This window comes from Fundulus heteroclitus, unplaced genomic scaffold (assembly GCF_011125445.2).
Source record: "Fundulus heteroclitus isolate FHET01 unplaced genomic scaffold, MU-UCD_Fhet_4.1 scaffold_92, whole genome shotgun sequence".
NCBI classification, from domain to species: Eukaryota; Metazoa; Chordata; class Actinopteri; order Cyprinodontiformes; family Fundulidae; genus Fundulus; species Fundulus heteroclitus.
The window spans coordinates 357,819-371,061 of NW_023397384.1; the positions used below are offsets into that span (position 1 = coordinate 357,819).

General features: G+C 38.5%; 2 long non-coding RNA genes across 2 annotated transcripts; both read right to left on the reverse strand.

The window, feature by feature from the left end:
- Positions 1-5,618: 5,618 nt before the first annotated feature.
- LOC118562440 lies at positions 5,619-7,755 on the reverse strand. The gene is made up of 2 exons (XR_004930619.1): positions 7,639-7,755; positions 5,619-5,839 (listed from the first exon to the last, which is right to left on the reverse strand). It is a non-coding gene; the product is annotated as an uncharacterized LOC118562440 (long non-coding RNA).
- A 2,690-nt stretch (positions 7,756-10,445) lies between these two features.
- LOC118562442 lies at positions 10,446-10,666 on the reverse strand. The gene is made up of 2 exons (XR_004930620.1): positions 10,608-10,666; positions 10,446-10,520 (listed from the first exon to the last, which is right to left on the reverse strand). It is a non-coding gene; the product is annotated as an uncharacterized LOC118562442 (long non-coding RNA).
- Between the last annotated feature and the right edge of the window lie 2,577 nt (positions 10,667-13,243).

Sequence of the window (13,243 nt, forward strand, 5' to 3'; positions counted from 1 at the left end):
AGAGAGTTTCCATTAGAGGGTGATCTAGAGCAGAGTCATTCCACCCACTTTTCAGTGACTCCTATCTCACTGGGGTCCACCTTAAAAAATTTACAGGGTAATTTTAGGGTCAAAGGAGCCTATTGCATGATTATTTTGTGTGGACCAGCAAAATGTCCACACAACTGAGAATCTCCACACAAGGTTGTCTTCCGTCAGGGATTGAGCCACACAAGTATAGACACAGACACAGTGCACACCACACACAACACACCACACACACACACACACACACACACCAAAAAAGTCAACTTAACTGTATACTTCATTCTTCTATTCCTTTTATTTTATTCTATAACCTGGCTGTTTAAGAAATATTGTTTTTGTCCTCCAAACAGTCTTAGATGACCTCACTTCATAAATGTGGTTAGACCCTCTGAATCTGCTGGCGGTTCATTTGCCATCTCTGAGAAGAGCTTTCTTTTGCCATCAAACGCACACATTCATTTGATCATTCGGTCATTTTTGTTGCCATACGCCACTATGCTCAGACACTCCGATCGGGCAGCATTTTTGCTTTAAGGTTCTGAGTCTATTTACGGATAATGCACATATACTTTGTGTTACGTCCACCAGGCTCGTTTGGTGGATAACATTACAAGGAGACCACACAAGGAATTTTCTGGTTAAATTAAGACTGAATTTTATTAAAAATTACTAAGAAATAAAATCCCAAAGAGAGAATACCTGAAATAGGAAACCATGACTAACCAGAAATAAGCAAATGCAAAACAAACCTAACAAAACCCAACCATAAGACAAGCTACCAACCAAACCAAACCAAATGGGGATCTGAGGAGGGAGAGCAGGAAGAGAGCCTCTCCTCTGCTACAAGCATAGCAGCTTTAAAGCAGCAACGCACTAATCAGGGAAATGCATCCCACCTGCAGAAGGCCTGTTTCTCTAACCCGACAAGGAAAATAAGGTAGAGACCCACTGCAGCCATAACACTGCACAGAAGGTCAATTTAAACCATGTGACACTTGTTAAAAGAGAAAAGAACGGAACACGGTGATAGATTAAATGTATGCACAGCTCAAGAGCACATTGGCACGGTATGGTTGTTAGTCACGGCCGGGTACATGGGGCATGGGTTGTAATTATTTTTCTTCCACCCCTTCTCACTCTGCACTTTCTTAATTCTCTGTCTTCCTTTATATTATTCCTCTGCTTCTTTCCTGTCGATCAAACAAACACAAGCACTTTATATAAGGTTTGTGACATGGAATGTGCATGGAGCTGGCACAAGAGAGAAAAAGTTGAAAATGTTTAACCAGCTTACAAGATTAAAGGCAGATGTAGTCTTATTGCAAGAAACTGATAAATCAGTTAGAACTGTAAACGATCTTAAAGGTATACAATGCAACCGGGGTTGATTTTCCAGCGAGGCTCCCCCCAGAGGGCGAAAGTAAAAGTGCACTGTCATAAAGATGCTCCGCTGTTCTGGTTTCTCCGTCAAGCCAGGCGCGGTTGTTTTGAGCTTAGCAGACAGGCGAAAGGCAACGAAAAGTGGAAAAAACGGCAGTACAAACAAGGACTAACACAGTGAAAGTATGAACATCAGGGTTTCCCGCAGCGCTATTTTGGCGAGGCGGCTGCCTCGCCAAAATAGCGCTGCCGCCTCGCCAACATTAAAAAAAAAAAAAAAAAATAATAATAATAATAATAATAATAAAAAAACTCGAGATGCTTGCATGTTTATTTGACGTTAACACGCGGTTCTTTGTTGTTGCTTTTGCGCGTGCATATAGTGAATGGCAGGGCAAAAACACATGGAGTTCTCGCCGTAAAGCAAGACCGACTCTTGCGGTCTTGCACGAGACTTCTGAGCCTGTGGGTGCGGGCCGAGGGCTCTTGCAATTGCAAGTACGGTATTTCCCCCACAGACCACCGGGGCGGCCGAGAAAACCTTTGTTCGACCTGAAATGACTCATTTAATCATCCAAAACGGTATGGAACACATTAATTAACTGAAAAATGTTGCATAGTATGCCTTTAAATCACCTGAGTTCCCTAACGTGTTTGCTGCCTACTATGACTCTAGACAAAGAGGAGTAGCAATTTTAATCAACAAAAACATTAGTTTTACAATATTAGACAAAATTATAGATCCTGAAAGTAGATTTATAATAATAAAAATATCTATTTATAACCAAAAGTTATGTATTGTTAGTATTTATGGCCCAAATGTCGATGACCCCTCATTCTATGGAGTGAGGATTGTCTTAAAAAGATTTGAATAAATATAAAAGGATATATATACATATACATACATTTATAAATATCCAAGTACAAAATACAAATTTAAAAATGTGACATACAAATAAATAAACAAAATACAAGTATAAAAATGTGACATACAAATAAATAAACAAATTTATATAAATAAATGTTTCTTTGTAAATATATTTTCGAGATTTGAAAATAAATATATAACACCTTAATTAATTTCTAACAATCTTTATACACATCGCAGATGTGCGTAAGCCAGGCAAAAATCCTATGTTTCCTACCAGCTATCGTCCAATATCCCTAATTAACGTGTGTTATGCAACAACACCTGTATGATTATGAAGATTATTATTAATTATAATTTGCTATTATAATTTAATAATATATAGAATAGAATAGAATTCAACTCCATTGTCATTGCACTGTCACAAGTACAAAGCAGTGAAATGTGGTTTGCATCTATCCAGAAGTGCTATACAGGATATAAATATTATTTTTAAGTGTATGTATAAGTAAAAGTAATAGTAGGGGACTGTACAATGTTGTGTATAAATATAAATATGTGAGCTATATGCACAGATTATACAGAATATACAGGAATGTTAGAAAAAGGATTATATATGAATTAGCGGGTTTATAATACAAGATAATTAATGGCAGATAAGATTTACAGAATCTATACAGATTGTATACAAATTGTGTGTGAGGGGAACAGTCCATGGTATGTGTGTGTGTGTGAGGACAGTCCATATGTTATTATTGTATGGGGGGATGGGGGGTTACAGTCCTTATAGTTGTCAGGAAATTAAATTCAAATATAGCAAATTTAATTAAAATGGCTGTGATGAAGGGCTATGAGACTGTAACGATTAACACTAACAATTTGTTTATTAATTAGCAGTTATTAACTTATTTATACTGGAAAAGTGCTATTTAACCAGATGATGACCGGTTAGACTTGTCCAGCAAACGCTGATAACTCAAATTAGAATTGCAATCAGAGTTTTAATCTTTACTCCTTTACCACAAGCCAATCACAATGTCTCAGTTGATTCAGTTATTAACTTAAAAGGAGATAATTCGATAGCTCTTAGAGACCATTCAATTTCTGGACTAAAATAATCACAAACAACTACGATTTCACAAGTTATTATTTATTAAACTAATAATTCCCTGTTACAGCCATTATTCTACTTAATAAAACACTAGGAAACACTACTTACTACTCAATAGGACATGCAAAAGAAATAAATAATAAAAAAAAAAAGAAAATCAAAATGGATTGAGAGGTAGCAGTGCTTAAATCAATTCACAGTTGGTAGGGAATCTCATTGACAAGCCACATTCAACAGGCTCCATACTCATTTGTCTTTGTGAGACACCACACACGGCAAATTATTCTCTTAAGATTATTTTAAGAGACACGCCGAAGGGGAGATCGGGGCGAAAATCGAGCTATAAATCCTGCCGTGTGAACCAGCCTTAAAGGTATACTATGCAACCGGGGTTGATTTTCCAGCGAGGCTCCCCCCAGAGGGCGAAAGTAAAAGTGCACAGTCGTAAAGATGCTCAGCTGTTCTGGTTCTCCGTCAAGCCAGGCGCGGTTGTTTTGAGCTTAGCAGACAGGCGAACGCAACGAAAAGTGGAAAAAACGGCAGTACAAACAATGACTAACACAGTGAAAGTATGAAACATCAAGCTTCCCGCAGCGCTATCTTGGCGAGGCGGCCGGCCGCCGCGGCTGCCTCGCCAAGCCGCGGCCGCCGCGGCCGCCTCGCCAGTTTTATTATTATTATTATTATTTATTTATTTATTTATTTTTTTTTTTTATGTTGGCGAGACGCTACCGCCACCGCCTCGCCAAGCCGCAGCCGCCACCGCCGCCTCGCCGCGGTAGCGTCTCGCCAACATAAAAAAATAAAATAAATAATAATAATAATAAAACTCGATATGCTTGCATGTTTATTTGACGTTAACACGCGGTTCTTTGTTGTTGCTTTCGCGCGTGCATATAGTGAATGGCAGGGCAAAAACACGGAGTTCTTGCCGTAAAGCGAGACTTCTGTGTGTGCGGGCCGTAAGCTCTTGCAATTGCAAGTGCGGTATTTCCCCCACAGACCCCCAGGGCGGCCGAGAAAACCTTTGTTCGACCTGAAATGACTCATTTAATCATCCAAAACGGTATGGAACACATTAATTAACTGAAAAATGTTGCATAGTATGCCTTTAATGTGATCTCTTTGGAATGTCTTGGAGGACCAAGCTGTAAACCAAGAGATTACATCAGCAGATAAAGAATTTACTGACAGACTGAAAAAACTTGAACCAAAGTTTGTGAACACAAATATATGGCAGAAGAGCTTACACGTTACTACAGACTTATAGAAAAGAAGAAACGCTGTTAAGAAGTACAGTCCCATACATACATACATACATACATACATACATACATACATACATACATACATACATACGTACATACATACATACATACATACATACATACATACATACATACATACATACATACATAATCTTTATAATGCTCAAAAACACTTATTGCAGTATAAGGAAAACTGAAAAGTATAGAAAATTTGAACAAACATTTCAGATCTTTAAAAAATATTTTAGCATCTTGTTTTATTGATTTATAAATAATGAGAATGATTATGTTTTTGAACAATCATCAAATGTATTTTATGATAAAAGAAATCTACTTCGGTAAACAAAACCACATCCTGACCCCAATCAAAGAATAAAATATATTCACATGACATTACATTTTAATTTAAAAATGGTTATACTTAATCTTGATTTTAATGCAATCTCAAAATAATTAAAGAAACAAAAAAGTAAAAAATACATTTTAGTGAGGATTGGTATTCAATTTAACCATTGATTAATCATGATTCAGGAATGTGTTTTTTGAAGTAATAATCAAGTAAATATAAATGTCCATGTGATCTAATTCTGCATAATTATAAAATATTTTTTGTGTTTAATTTTTGGTAAAAATATACTTTAATCCGAATATTTCATGAAATTCAAGTTAAAAATATCTCTCAATATTTTTAACATATAGATTATTGTTACAAAAATTTTACTATTTGTCAAGGTCAATATTTGTCAAGGTCAATAATAAAAACTCTTTTTAATGTTAAAGTATGGCAGAAATGTTTCAACAAAAGTTGTCAATTATCAGTATTGAAGCCATTTAATACTGAGCAAAGCTTTGCTTAAAGATTTAATGTAAAGAAAAATTATTCTGATCTTGCGCTCAATAATTATATCCTTAAATTTTTAAATTATCCTTTAAAAATCCAACCTCAGTCACAGCACAGCAAAAGTTATGTCACATTTTAATGATTTGTTAAAACACATTGGGAAAACATACTAAATGTATTTACAGTCCAACCTAATAGAGGTTCAGCAGACATTTCACTCAATGCAGGATTCAATGCTTTAGCTGCGTTTGTAGACGTAAAGAACATGGTTGCATGTCGGGCAGGAATGCTGCACATCCTGGCAAGACGGCACACAGAAGGGGATCAAACAGAAGGGCCAGATTCTGGTGTGGAGAAAAGGATAAAAAGACAGAATTTTAATTTATTCTTTGCATTGATGTGTGACTTGTTAAAGCTGGTAAGCTAACTATCTTTGAATCTCCATGAGTTGTTTTTCGAGTCGTAAAACAGAAAGCCAAACTTTAGTCCAAATATTATGATCATAAACTCAAATTAATGCTTGATTTTTAAGATGTTTTAATTATGTATGATACATCTAGAGTTGATGCTGCATCAGCGTTTTAATATGGGCTTTAAACTTTTGTTCCTGCACTTGTTTACAATCCTCTACGATTCACTATTTATATGCAATGGTGTTTAAATGCCTCATGGGGGCAGTAGAAAACTATGGGAAGCATTGTTTTTCTGCCACTTCTGTATTCTGGTAAAATTGGTGCTGTCGCTGTTTTGTTATGAAATGAGCTTAGGAATAAATTTTAAACTAGCCTTTAGTTAAGTCTGTATTATTTAAATGAATGTAAATATAAACTGTTATGAGTTGAGCATGGAATAGAGTAGAAGGATCCTTTATTGTCAGGCCAGAGTGGAAATGACAGACAGACACCTACTTGAACTCCTCCTGTTTGGGTAGAGACTAACACCGAACTTGGAAGGAACAGTCCACATTTTTGCAGTTTAAATCAATGGCCTCTGAATTAGAGGAACTGACTTTCATCCTGGCCACTTTGCACTCAGCTACAAACTGCTGGAGGCCATGGCGTGATGATATTAGCACAGGGAGAGGGCTGCACAAGCTGCTACAAGGGGGTGCACGAGATAAAATCTGTAATGGCGGTCTGACTGTTTTTTTTCCCCACACCTTAAAGACGTGTAAATAAACACGTTTTTATGTGCAATACTTTTCATTGCGATTCAGACAGGTGCAGTTTATTTTATAGAGGCCGTTTAAGTGCATATTCAGACAGAAACAGAGAAACCCGCGGTGGGGCTGCAGGGAGCTGAGGTGTGTTGCTGTGGGCGTGTTTACCTGCTGAAGGTAACCGCTGTGAAACAGAAAATAACATTTTATTTATCTGATCAATAACAGCTTTATCAAGCGCTCTGTTAGTGTTACTCTGTGCCGCTCTACCATATGTTCTTATTTTATTTAGGATTGTCTTTTAAAGGTGCCATGACATCACTAAGAACCATTTCATGTAGCTGATATTCCTACATGTGTAAATTATCTAAAGAATTTTACTAAAAAAATAACATCGGCCTGTTGTTTTGTCAGGCCAAATGTCCCTCCTCAGTCCCTCCTCACCGTTTTTCAGCAAATAGACAAAGCTGACCGCCCCCCCAGCAGGTTCTTTGATACAAATTTCTGAACTTCACATGACCTCATCATTGCACAACAAATGAAATTTACCCCCAAAACATCAGAAAATTAAATTTGTTGTCATGGCCTGTTCAGGGTGTACCCCGCCTCTAGCCCAGTGAATGCTAGAGATAGGTACCAGCAACACCCGCGACTCCATGAGGGATTAAGCGGGTCAGAAAATGGATGGATGGACGGATGGATGGTCATGGCCCCTTTAAAACTACAGTCAAGATTTGATGTTTCACTGAGAGTTTATAGATATGAGATACTCAAATTCTCCAAAAATTGTATTAGTAGAATATTATTGTTGTCCACCTTGTATCCAAGTTTATGTTAAGGTTTACATGTCAATCTTATAATTGTATAGTGGCAACCCAAACAGGCACCCAATCATTCATTCCCTTATACTGTCAGTAACTTGTATCAACTATTTAGGCCAACCGCCCAACAGCATGAGTATTTTATATGATTGTTTTCACTCACCCGAAAATGCAAAGGCCTCCAAAAATTAACCAGGTGCACATGCCCACTTTGGATTCGGTTGACGTCACAACCATGGTATGGCAATATCGACATTGTATTCTTCCTGGAGCATCAGTGAGCCTCATTTGTGGAGCCACCGGTTGGGTCACTGTCAATCACACTTTGTTAAAGAAACACCACTAGCTCTGGAGATTTAGTATATACATTTTAATCTTGAAACTATTTCAGTTTTAAAAAGTTTAAAAAGTCATTTAGATCTTGTTTTTCAACAACTTGTGCAACATGTTGAACTAAGCAAGAAAAGAATGGAATTAACTGAATATAGCATAAAAAGCTTCTAGCAAATTTATGAAGAGAATAACTAACTTGAGGAAAAGGTCTGATACAGAATTAAAAGAAAAATGGCATGTAAAGTAAATGACACTGAATATGGTCTGTGATTTCTTACCAGGCTGGGGATTTTGCTGAGCAACAGGCTGGGGATATTGCTGAACAACAGGTTGGGGATATTGCTGAGCAACAGGCTGGGGGTATTGTTGCCAGCCTGAGCAACAGGCTGGGGATATTGCTGAACAACAGGTTGGGGATATTGCTGGGCAACAGGCTGGGGGTATTGTTGCACAACAAGCTGGGGAATTTGCTGGGCAACAGGCTGGGGTGCAGGCTGCATGAGGACTACGTTGTTGACCAAAGGGGGACCAGGATATGGTGGCGCTGGGATATCTGAAGAAATTGGAGGAGGTGCTTCGCCTTTTCCCATTTTATCTGTCAAAGAATCAAGAATCTTTATTGTCATTATGTGACCATGACAACAAATGTAAATGTTTAACATTGTGGTATTAAAGCTATAGTTGGTTAACCTGACTCTAGCCAGATGTATTTCGCTCCGCCTAGCTTCACTCACATACATCTGGGACATCTCCATAGGAATTGCCTTTTTTGAAGGCTGGGCCTTATCAAAAATCCTTGCATATGATTGGATAAGCCACTTGTCTGTTATCTTTATCAACGTGCTATTTCAACCACTCACACCGAAGCTAACCCGTGACGCTGATGATAGCGATGCAGGAAAAAACAAAACTTTTTTTTTTTTAAAATGTGTTTGCAGCTCTAGTGGCACGTGTTTTATTGACAGTGAGCTGACGGGAAGAGGGGGGAAGACAGGCGGCAAAGCGCCGCGGGTCGGAGTCGATCCCGGGCCGACCGCGTCGAGGACTAAAATCCTCCTAACATGGTTCGCGCTAACAAACAAAACTTGCCAAATCCGGTCTGGAGAAGGGCGAAAACATCGTTTCCACCAACAAAAGCCTTTAGAGGCGTTCTCTGATGTTCTTTTAATGAAACAATATTAGGTAGATTGGACAACACGGAAGAAATAGCAGCATCAATGTTAACGCTTGCATCCTCGATGCGAGCCGCCATTGCTATCAAAACAGTTTCACGTCACGGTCGCTTCTCCACTACGTCACATCTATGAAACTCCAGCCCTGCGTCCTGATTGGCTAGACAATAAAATTGGTTGGAGAAATCCCTCTCTATGGGAGATGTCCCAGATGGATGTGAGTGAAGCTAGGCGGGGTGACATGCATCTGGCGAGAGTCAGGTTATAGTTGGTAATCCTGTTCAAGGAAACTTTTTGCTATACTGGGTAATATTGTCCTTCCATCCTGAAAGTAGTCAGTACATTATGTATTCAGAAAAAGGAGCGTAAATAAATTGATCTCTGTGGGAGCTGCAGGCCTGTAAAAAGCCATCACTGCTCTTTGCACCAAAGAGCAGGGATCTGTCACAGTTTTGGTCCTGCTCTCACCCCTCTCTCTCAGAATAACTGTGCTGGAGTGATGAGCAAGGTTTGCCTGAAAGAAAACACCTGTTTTATACCAAAAGTATACTGGAATTGGACTGTCCACTGTAACACAGAGTTGAAGCTTTTGCTAATATATGAATGGAGTAATGAGTCATTTTCATTACAAAGTGGTAAATGCCAGGAATGGAGTTGGTTATGGAAAATACAAAGAAATGCAGTTTAAGATTGCACACCTTGTTAAACCTGTTCACCTAATTCTTGGAACCCTCCTCTTCATACACTGCGATCTATACAGATTGCTACTGACGCTTCTTCAGAATAAAAGGCATTTCTTCCACACAATTCTTTCCTTTAGCTGCAACCTGTTCGTTGTTCTTTTTAAATGATATATAAAATGACTGACACACACCTTCTAGCATTATTTTCTAAGAAATGTGTATCATCTTTGACTATAGCTCCAAATGTATCATTTTTGATACAAATATTTCAGAGACCTCTACCTCTTCAACAAAGTCAGAATTTTTCTGAACATACAATTTACAACATACAAATGAATACATCAGGAAAATGTATTATTTGGTCTAATGTATCAACTACGATGCAAAGAAAAGTTGAAAGCCTGATGTTTTATTTTGTATTTTTTTTAAAAGATTTTCTTTTTTTTAATGTGAATATTCTTCACATTTGCCTGTATCAGGCTTTAAAGGGGTAAGGAAAGACATACAAAAGTGCAAATAAAGGTGCAGCCCATGAATTACAATATTATTAAGAAATTAATTTACTTCTGTAACTCAGTTCCCTGTGTGAAACTATTATACACAGACTGATGCTTTCAAGCCTTTATTTCTGTTAATTATGAATATTTTTATGCTCACCAAATTACCTGCTCAAGGGCGGTTGCAGGCTATTAGAATAGAATACCAGAGCATAACAAAGTTTATGCAACAATTTTTAAGAAAAATATGTTTAATACCTGCTTATAGGTTGTTTTCTTTTTTTTGAAAAAGGTACTTTTATTCTGACAAAGAAGTCTCACCAGATTGCATATTCCAATTTACTTCGATTAACCTTTATGCTGAAACACACAACGGTTAAAGAATTAGTGAAGCAAGAATATTTATCCTAACGTTTCTAATAAACTGTAAGTATATGATTTTCTTACCTGGTGAAGAATTTACTGAATGCCTTGAACAACCAGTACAATCAGGGCGTCTTATTAATCTGACACTGGGTAACATATTCTGTTGCAGCCTTTCAGAGAAAAGGTGGAGCAACACAGCAGGCAAGCGGAAATTTGTATGGGTGTAGCTTCTTTAAAAAATTTCAGTCTTCTGCCAACACTTTGCCCATTGTAGTTTAGTAAAAGCTAGACTACGTTTTAGCTTACTTTTAGTATTTTTTATTTTTCTAAGTCTTACTTTTCTTGCCCAAGACTCTCGTAGTCTTGAAGAAAAGTCTCTCAGGGGCTTTTAAAGGGGATATATAATGCAAACACCACTTTTTTAGCCCTTAAACTGTAATGAACATGAGATCAGTGAACCAAATATTCAAGCGAGAGACAGATTTGCATTTAAAAGGTTTATTTTAAAGATAAAACAATTCACCAAAATCACACAGGGAGGAAAAGGTCCCGAGTGGAGCAGGCCAGCACAGCAGCAGGTTGGACAAAAATTTTCTTTAGGAACATGCACGTATAAAAGCTGTTAGCTAGTGAGGTGCCTGACCACTTAAACATTTCAAAACCAAAATTATTTTTGTAAAGTCAAATCTTAAATGTACAGGCAACCAGTGGAGGGCTAGTTTGATGCATTAGTGATCATCTTGGTACAGCGGAGTCCATAAATATTTACAGGCATTTTCATGTAAACATTTAAAGGGGAACACTAAAAAAATAACACCCTAGATCATAATGAATGAAATATGATCAAATACTTTGTTCTTTACATAGTTCAATGTGCTGACAACAAAATCCCCCAAAAAATTAGCAATGGAAATCAAATGTATTTATTGTCTGGATTTGGAGCCACACTCATAATGAAAGTGGAAAAACACACTGCAGACAGATCCAAATTTGATGTAACGTCCTTAAAACAAGTCAAATTGAGGCTCAGTAGTGTGTTTGGCCTCCATGTGCATGTATGGCCTCCATGTGCATGTATGGCCTCCCTACAACATCTGGGCATGCTTCTAATGAGTTGGCGGATGGTGTCAATCAAAGGAGGAGGGCCTAGTCAGGGCTGTCAAGTTGCAGTCCTCAAGGGCCGGTGTCCTGAAACTTTTAGAGGTTTCCCTGGTCCCACACACCTGAATCAAATACACAATTAGCTCCTCAGTATGCAGTCAGGTTCTAGTCAGAATTATTGACTCAGGCGTGTCAGACCAGGGACACGGTATATGATGTCTATGGGTGAAACGGCAGTTGGAAACGTTAGTTGGTTAAAGTTAAAGTGACGGAGGTATAATTTGGAGTTAATGCGGTACCGCGCGCGAGCTATTTTTAGAAACACAACGTCACAATGACGTCACATCACGTGGTACGCAGTGGGGCAAACTCCTGAAACCGCCGCTGCTTTGCTTTAAAAGAGACATGCGTTAGCCTAGGTTTTACTCGGTAAACGACTGCTTTTTCCAAATCTAAGACCATGGTTTTTAAACATTGTTGCTATGGAACGTGCAACAGCGACTCGAGTTACGCTGATCGGCCGCATATGAAGGATGTTTTCTTCAAGACTGCCAAGGAGAAATGTGTACGCTTGGAACACCGGGGCAGTCGGCCTACACAACAGTTCAACCCGGAAAAAGTTACCAAATTCAAGTACATATGTAGCAAGCATTTTGTCGGAGGAAAGGGCACAACCGAAGAACATCCTGACCCAATTCCAGCGACATCAAGTCAAGGTAAGAGTATTTTGGTGGCCGACATGTTAATAAAGTAGCGCCTGCTACCATGACAGCATATAGGCTATCATGGTAGCAGGCGCTAACATGATAGCCTGCTACCAGGATAGCTTACTCAAAAACATTTCAAATGAGACAAACATTAAACATATACCGATTCCTGGACGGTGATTGCAAACAACAAAAAAAAAAAAAAACGGCCGACGCTGCCATGATCGCCGCGCAGGAAAAAAAAACAAAGCTTACCGTTCATCATCTCGGCCAGTTTTCCAGTCTTTTTAAGCCCTCGAACCTCAAGCCATCGTTTGAGCTGAAGGTTGGTGTGTTCTTCGACAGTTCGGCCAGTAATCCGTGCGCCTGGGACATCGTCTTGGGAAAGTTTAACGGCTGTAAAGTCGGTCAGATCGCTGGTTCTGTTGCGCTTGTAATAGCTGGGTTATCCGTGCTTTCTCTCCTGTATGCCCTACCTAAGCGGCAAAAGGGACGTTGCTCTTGAGACGGTGACGTCACGTGCGCGGTACCGCATTGTAGAACAATTTAATTAAGGAAGTACGATGGAAGAATGCAAAGAATTAGATGACTCAGATAATTGAAGTATGAGTAGTGATTATTGTAATAGAAGTTGAAAAACAGGAGACTGGCAAACAGTGAGTTGAGGAAATAAGAAAAGGAAAGGATTTGAATCTGATGAAGAAAAAAGAGAGGAAATGAAATCAAAGTGATTCTTAGATTCCAGAACCCATGTGCTTTGAATCCTTTAAAGATAAGTGAGGCAATATATAAAATAGTAGGTGAAGTGAAAACAGTCAAAACGCTAAGAGATGGTAATCTATTGGTATTATGCAGAGATAGAGATCAGGTGCGGGGACTAATGAGATGCAAGACGTTGTTGGGGAAAAA